General features: G+C 47.7%; 1 protein-coding gene and 1 pseudogene across 1 annotated transcript in view; one reads left to right on the top strand and one right to left on the bottom strand.

Annotated features, from left to right (window-relative positions):
• The first annotated feature begins 1,385 nt into the window (after positions 1-1,385).
• Positions 1,386-7,520, top strand: part of ANKRD6 (ankyrin repeat domain 6) — a 188,990-nt gene continuing 182,855 nt past the window's right edge. The window contains exon 1 of the mRNA XM_075554771.1: positions 1,386-1,488. The gene's annotated coding sequence lies outside the window, so the exon portion shown is untranslated. The remainder of the gene's footprint in view (positions 1,489-7,520) is intronic.
• LOC142452411 (ATP synthase F(0) complex subunit g, mitochondrial pseudogene) lies at positions 6,451-6,784 on the bottom strand (annotated as a pseudogene).

The following is a 7,520-nucleotide window of genomic DNA, read 5'->3' as shown; positions in this document are numbered from 1 at the left end:
GTAACTACCGGCTGCTCCACGAGAGAAAGAGGAAACTTTCAACTCCTGTAAAAAGTTACAGTCTCGCTTAATGTACTAGTAGCACTCCTAAAAACACTATGAACGTTTCTAAAACCTGCACGGCAAACACCAACCCTCAAAAGGGGGCACCTTTTGTATGTCTAGGGAAAGTGACGACATGACAGGAAGCAGAGTAGCTATGGAGAGCAGACTAAGTTAACTTTCTGCAAGAAGGCTAAAACTGCAAAGAAGATTGTGTTGACCCTTGACCGTGTTGAGCCCACCTGCAGTTCTAAGAGAACATTGTCTATTAAGCTCTGTGAGCCTTTTGAACTGGGAGATCAGAGGAGAAAGGGCCAGCTGAGCCAGTTCTAAGCTCCATCACAGCTTACTGAGAAAAACAATACAATTTTAAAATTTGTTTTTGTTGTAGTTTTTAATCACTTTATTGGGGACTCATACAACTCTTATCACAATCCATACATTCATTGTGCAGAGCACGTTTGTACATTTGTTGCCATCATAATTCTCAAATCATTTGCTTTCTACTTGAGCCCTTGGTATCAGTTCCTCATTTCCCCCCTCCCTCCACAGTCCCTTCTCCCTCTCCCCCGCTCCCTCATGAACCCTAGATAATTTATAAATTATTATTTTGTCATATCTTACACTATCTGATGTCTCCCTTCACCCACCTTTCTGTTGTCCGTCCCCCAGGGAGGAGGTTATATGTAGATCCTTATAATTGGTTCCCCCTTTCCAATCCACCCTCCCAGTATCGCCACTCTCACCCCTGGTCCTGAAGGGATCATCGGCCTTGGATTCCCTGTTTCCAGTTCTTATTTGTACCAGTGTACATCCTCTGGTCCAGCCGGATTTGTAAGGTAGAATTGGGATCATGATAGTGGGGGTGGGAGGAAGCATTTAGGAACTAGGAGAAAGTTATATGCAAAACAACACAATTTTAATGTTACATTCACTTGGAGGCAGGGGAGGGGAATTACAGCCTCCGAAAGCCACAAGGGCAGTTCTACTGTCCTATAGGGGCTCTAGAGGGTCGCCAGGAGTCGGAAATCTGCCGGATTGCAACGAGTTGAGTTTGAATACAAGCTCCCAGCAAGCTCCTTCCGTTCTCAGAGCTGAAAACCGCATCTCACCGTTCCCGGCTCAGAGGGAGGCTCCGCGGCCGCCCAAAGGGCAGTGGCCCCAGTCAGAGGGTCGGTCGGGGTCCAGCTCCCACACGGGCCTGGCCCGGGCAGGCCGCTGCGGGGCGCTGTGCCCGCAGCGCGGCGGCGGGTGGGCGGGGCGCGGGCGCGGGCGCGGGCGGGCGGCGCGGCCACAGGTTATCCGCGGGCGCGGGCGGCGCGCCGGGAGAGCTGGCAGCGGGCAGCGGCGGCGGCGCCGAGGCCCAGGGCCGCCGGAGCCTGCGGGGACGCCTCTGCTCTCGCCCAGCGCGCTCGCCGCTTGGGACGCTCGGCCCGGGAGAGAAAGGTACCGCGTGACCTCGCGGGCGGTCCCGGGCCCCCGAAGGCGGGCTGCCTCTGCGACGTCCCGGCGGGGTCCTTCGCGGCGGGTCCTTCGCGCCCTCGGGGCGCTGTCCCTGCCGCCTCTCGACGTGAAGGCCCGGGGGTGGGGGGGCTTGGAGAACTTGGTCGCGTCCCCCCCCCGCGGGAGCGGCCCGAGTTGGGGGGAAGTGCGGGCGGCGCGGCACCAGGTGCGTGTCCCCGCGGCCCTTGCTGGGCTCGGCGCCCGGCCACCGCCTGGCTCCCCGGCTCCGGCGCGGGCACCCGGGACCCCGGTCGGTGCGGCGTTTCCGCCGGCGAGCACTCGGTCGGGTGCGGGCGTCCGCTGGTGGACTAGACGGGGGCGGTCTGGGAGGGCGGAGGGGAGTGGGAGTTTATTTGGGAGCCCCAGGGACACGTGGACGCCCTAAACCCCGTCAAGAACGCTTTTCGAGAAGCCCAGTGAATTGCTCTCAGGGGGGCGCCTGGCCTTCCAAGGACGCAGGACCGGGTTCTGTTGGACTTTGGAAGACCAGCGCTTTAAACCGTCGTTCTTGGCGCCTTGGGAAGGAAATGCTCCGCCGCGCGGGTCTTCAGAAGGAGAACTCCTGGCATTTCTTGCTGGTGCGGGTTATTCCCCGAAGCCGGGCTCTAACAGTAAGCTGGAGGCATTGTTGTTTGGTGGTGGAAATTAAATGATGCATGGCAAGCTACTAGGTATTCTTTTGTGTGGAGACCAAGTTGAAGCCGACTCACTGTGACCGCAGAGTAGCCTGTTCTCTAAGACTTCCTAGGCTGTGAGCTGCATGAGAGCGATGGTCAGGGCTCTGGTGGAGCCCGGGCGAGTTCAGACAGCTGACCTTGCGGTGAACCGCCTGGCACTTACCCACCACAGCTGGTGAACCACCTGGCACTTAACCACAACGCCATCATTTTTAGGCCAGTATATGTGGAAAAAACCTGGACGATGAAGACAAATAGACCTGGGATCAAGGTGTGGCATGATGACTGACGTGGAAATTAAATCCCCCATTCTGAAAATAGCAACGGGAACCCCATGGCCTTTTATACGTTGTTAGCCCTACCAAGTGCTTCCAACGCCAAGCTCAGGGCCATCAAATTGATTGGTTTATAGTGAGTATGTAGAGTTTCTGAGGCTGCAAATTTATCTGCATGGAAGCAGAGACACTCATTGATTTTTTTTTTTTTCTCCTGAGGTGCAGAAGGTGAGTTTGAGCCTCTGGGCTTCGATATCATTTTATTAAAAATTAGGAAAACAAATTAAAATTGGAGACATTTCCTGCCTATGTGTCATAATTAAGGAAGTGTGGAAGAAAGATGGAGAGGAACATGAGACCAAAAACAAGTGCTGTGCAGGTTTAGGAGGTACAGACCAAGGATACTAAGAAATGCTAATTGTGAACTCCTCCGTTGGGGTTGGGGCACCACAGTGCCTCTCCCTGAGCCTCGAGGCCCTACAGATAGGTGCCTACGCCATGTAAAACCATTGTGCTCCCGATCTGTTTGCAGAGTTGATCCAGATTCCTGGTGACCCCAGGTATGCTCCCATTATTGTTCCTGAGGGGTTTACCTGTCCTGGATTCTGTGTGTTGGGAGCTCATATCTGTACCAGTGTACATGTGCTGGTCTAGCTGAATTTGTAAGGTAAAACGGGTCATGATAGGGGTGGGTGGGGGGAAGCAGTAAAGAACTAGAGCATCGTTTCATCGGTGCTATACTGCACCCTGGCTTGCTCGTCCCTTCCCTGTGACCCTTCTGTGAGGGGATGCCCAATTGTGTACAGATGGGTCTGACCCCACCCCATTTGTATTGATATGATTGTTTTGGGTCTTCTGATGTCTGATACCTGATCACCCAGGCTGGTGTGCTTCTTCCATGTGGGCTTTGTTGCTTCTGAGCTAGATGGCTTGGTGAATGTTTTAATGCACCACACAAGCACTATATGCTGTCTGAGTGAGAGCAATGGTTAGACTGAAGCATCTGGAGATGCCGCCCATGACTCTCGGCTTGTACAAGTGTTTTCAAGTTGGATTTTCAATTGGACAATCGAGCAAAGTTAGGAACACTGAACAGATCCCCCCCCACCCCCACCCCCACCCCCGTCCCCCAAACTTTCCTGTTTGAGTAGTGGAAAGTTCAGGCTTGGAGCCATTGACAACTGAGGTGCTTTGCTACCAAGACTCCTTATATTGTATGTACAAGCAAATCAAACTCACTGCCATCGAGGCCAGTCTGACTCTTAGTGCCCTCTAGGACAGGATAGAGCTACCCCTGTGGGTTTCCAAAACTTTAAATCTTTCTGGGAGTAGACAACCTCATCTTTCTCCAACGGAGCAGCCTGTATTAAACGCACAGGTACAATTTAAAGTATAATAATACAAGGCACACCCACTCAACTGAGCATCACCAGGACCTTGGCCTCTTTATACCTCTCCCCATTGCATTCCACTTGTTTGCTTGTCCCTTAACAAACCCACACCCACACTACATGCCAGTTGGTTGGGACTCATAGCAACCCCTCGATGGCACAGAAGTGCTCACCGGGCTTTTGAGGCTGCAGATCTTCCTAGAGGCAGACGGCTTTGCTTCTTCATTTTTCAATGGGCGGCTTGGGCATTCGAACTGCCAAACTTCTGGTGAAGAGCCCGATGTTTGGCCCCCTGTGCCAGGAGGACTCCCTCTAGTTATAATATCCCCCACACAGAACCTACTGCATCGAGTCACCTGGCCTTATAGCACAGACTTGAACTCCTCCATAGAGCGCAGAGATTGTGTATTCTAGGGAGCACTTGGCTGGTAGCATTGAACTTCCACTCTTGCAGTTAGCAACCCAAAGCTTAACCCTTTATACCACCAGGAGGCCTTGTCCCTAGGAAACCATGATTCTGACTTTGGGGTTAATTTTCCCTTTGCTGTTCACACGTGCTATTTTTTCTAGGAAAACAAGTTTCCAGACAAGCATGTCTGCTATAATCTGAAGTATGCTCATTAGCTTAAAAGCAGTATATTGAGAGTGAGATGAAAGCCACAAACTAGCGTCGTCTCGAAGTGCGGTGACCGCATAGTCTCCTCTCTTCAAAGTTTCTCCTTGGTTTTCCTGGCACAGATGCAAGGGTGTGTTCTGTCTGTGCGGGCCAGGCTCATTCTTTTCCAACATAGCTGGGAGGCTATAATTTTAAAAGCTTTGCTAGAGTCTGTAGGAACTGCAAAAACAGTAATTTGCATGCTTGTGTTTTTGAAGGTTCCCCTTCCCACCAAAACAGGTTATCCAGGGGGCATTGCATAGGATTGGAAGGATTAAGCAGACTGAGTGAGTGACCTTTAAAGCCAGTTTTAACCTGAATTCTTCTTTTCCTGGGTTTTGTGTTTGTGTGATGGTCTTTGTTTTAAGCACGTCAGGGTCACACAGCTCACCTTGGTAAAGCGTTCACAACACAGGGGCTTGGCTGAGGCAAAGATCACAAACTTTGCCAGGAACTTTGAGTATCACAGTAGAGTTTTTTGTTTTAAATAATGGTCCTAAATGTATTAAGCTGTGGTCACACAACTTAGTTTTTTTTTTTTAAATTTTAACAATTTATTGGGGCTCATACAATTCTTTTCACAGTTCATATATATACATACATCAATTGTATAAAGCACATCTGTACAGTCTTTGCCCTAATCATTTTTTTCTCTTTTCTTCTTTTACATTTTATTAGGAACTCATACAACTCTTACCACAATCCATACATATACATACATCAATTGTATAAAGCACATCCATACATTCCCTGCCCCAATCATTCTCAAGGCATTTGCTCTCCACTTAAGCCCCACAACTTAGTTTTTTTAATTAAAATTTTTTATTGAGGGCTCTTAAAGCTCTTGTAACAATCCATACAGCAATTGTATCAAGCATATTTGTACATATGTTGCCATCATTATTTTATAAACGTTTACTTTCTATTAAGCCCTTAGTATCAGCTCCTCTTCCCTCCACCCCCCTGTGACCACTTGAGAAATTGTAAATTATCATTTTCATATCTTATACCAACTGCTGTTTCACTTCCCCCATGGTTTCTGTTGTTCATCCCACTGGGGATTAATAAGTATTTTTGGCTAGCAATTTAGAAGCCATTTGAAAAAATTATACACAAATTTAGAGAAAAAATATTTGTTTTATTCCTCAATTGTTGCAATTATGAATGAAGTATGTGTGTCCACTGTGTGCGGTGCAGCTTTTAATATTTTGGGTTTTAGATTTACCACCACCATTCTCATTTCCTGTCGCATTTGATTTTGTCAAACTTGACTACTGAAATCCCAGCTTTAAGATACAAATCTATTCGTAGCAACATAATGTGATACAACACTGAAACTATGAACTGCCTCCAGTGGGTAGGTCCAGCAGTGTGCAGCATACTGAGTTCACCATGTTTCTTAGAAACATTTCATATATCATACATCGCCTCTATGTATCTGCTCTAGCACCTGGGATGCCAGGTGCCATAATCTGGGAATTCTGGCATACAAGGTATACCCAGAATGAAATTAAAGCTGCATTCTGGGGAGAAGGAAGTTACTAAGGTTCAGCTGTGAAGAGTCGGCTAGATCTTGGGTTTCTGGTGTTTGGACTCATGGCATCCCTATCTAGGGTTTCCAAGGTTTAAAATCTTTATTGAGCAGGTAACCTCGGCTTTTATTTTTAAATCATTTTATTGGGGGCTTTACAGCTCTTATCACCATCCATGTGTCCAGCACATTTGTACCTATGTTGCCTTCATCTTTTTCAGAACATTTTTTTTCATTTGTGTATTGCTGCATCTAGTCTTAAATATATCTATGACAATAAAGAACATTTTTGCTTGTTTATTTTTTAGATCTATTTTATTAGAGTAGACTGATAACACATGGTCCAACAACACTCAAATAGCAAACTTAAATAGAATCAGATGATGGTAAAGACTGTTCTGCAAACATCACAGCCAATGATGCCTTGTTTGCCTATGATCTCCTCAATATAAAGCCATATCCACACTTCAGTGGCAACCAAAACACTCAGCAGAGCTTCCTAATTGTGAGCTGTTTGAAGCGACCAGTCTCAGCACTATTGGCTGTTATTTTCAGGCTCTGAATAGCTGCAGGGATCTCAGCAGGGGGTGGAGGAACCAGCTCCACCCTGGCACAGTGCCAGCTGTGGCCAATTGAGGCTTCCAATAAGTCACAGCCATGTAAACCATCCCGGGAGATTTCTCCACCAAGTTAGGGATAAATTGGGCCATGGTTCTAGGAGAGCAACAATAAAGAACATTCAGGAAAAAAAATGTTTTGATGAACTTATTGGACAAGCCGGAAGTAGTAACCTAGAATGGAAATGCAATAATGGAGAAGTTAAGCAATCTTAATTGATTAACAGAGACCAGGAAGGCCATTTGAGGTTGGTTTGTTTTCGTAAGGATATATTTTGAGAAATGTTTCTGACATTGATGCAAAAAAATCAAATTGATTTTAAATATGTATTAAGTAGTAGGTAGAAGATGAACACAGGATTTCGTTCTCCAGAGGCACCATCGTCAGTCGGGGTAGGACGAGGCAGTGGGCTTGGAGGGTGCTGAGCTTCGTGGCGCACAGGAGAACATCAGGAAACTTGGTGTGATTCTGGCCACTTCAGGCTGCAGCCACAGTCATGTGTTTCAGTCGTTTCTTCACTAACTAAAGGGATAGTCCCAAATAATTCTTTTTTAAAAATATGGTTCTATGAGTGACACATACTCACGGTAGCAGCACTTTGGTTCCGTGATAGTTCTGGAGTTCAGTGCCTTCTCGTCAGCCTCCTCCTCTGTGAACCAACGAAACCAAGTAAGATTAAAACGAAGAAGGTGATGGTTTCCGCGTGTTAGTATCCTTGCCATTGTGGCTCGCCGTCCTTGAGGCGGTCTGATTCACTGTGGCCTCTTGTGTGTAGAGGAGACCTGCTCTAGAGGGTTTTCAAGCCCTGTGACCTTTCAGAAGTCAAAA

This window comes from Tenrec ecaudatus, chromosome 7 (assembly GCF_050624435.1).
Source record: "Tenrec ecaudatus isolate mTenEca1 chromosome 7, mTenEca1.hap1, whole genome shotgun sequence".
Classification (NCBI taxonomy): Eukaryota; Metazoa; Chordata; class Mammalia; order Afrosoricida; family Tenrecidae; genus Tenrec; species Tenrec ecaudatus.
Note: the sequence above shows the minus strand (reverse complement) of the source record. Positions and strands in the feature narration are given on the sequence as shown.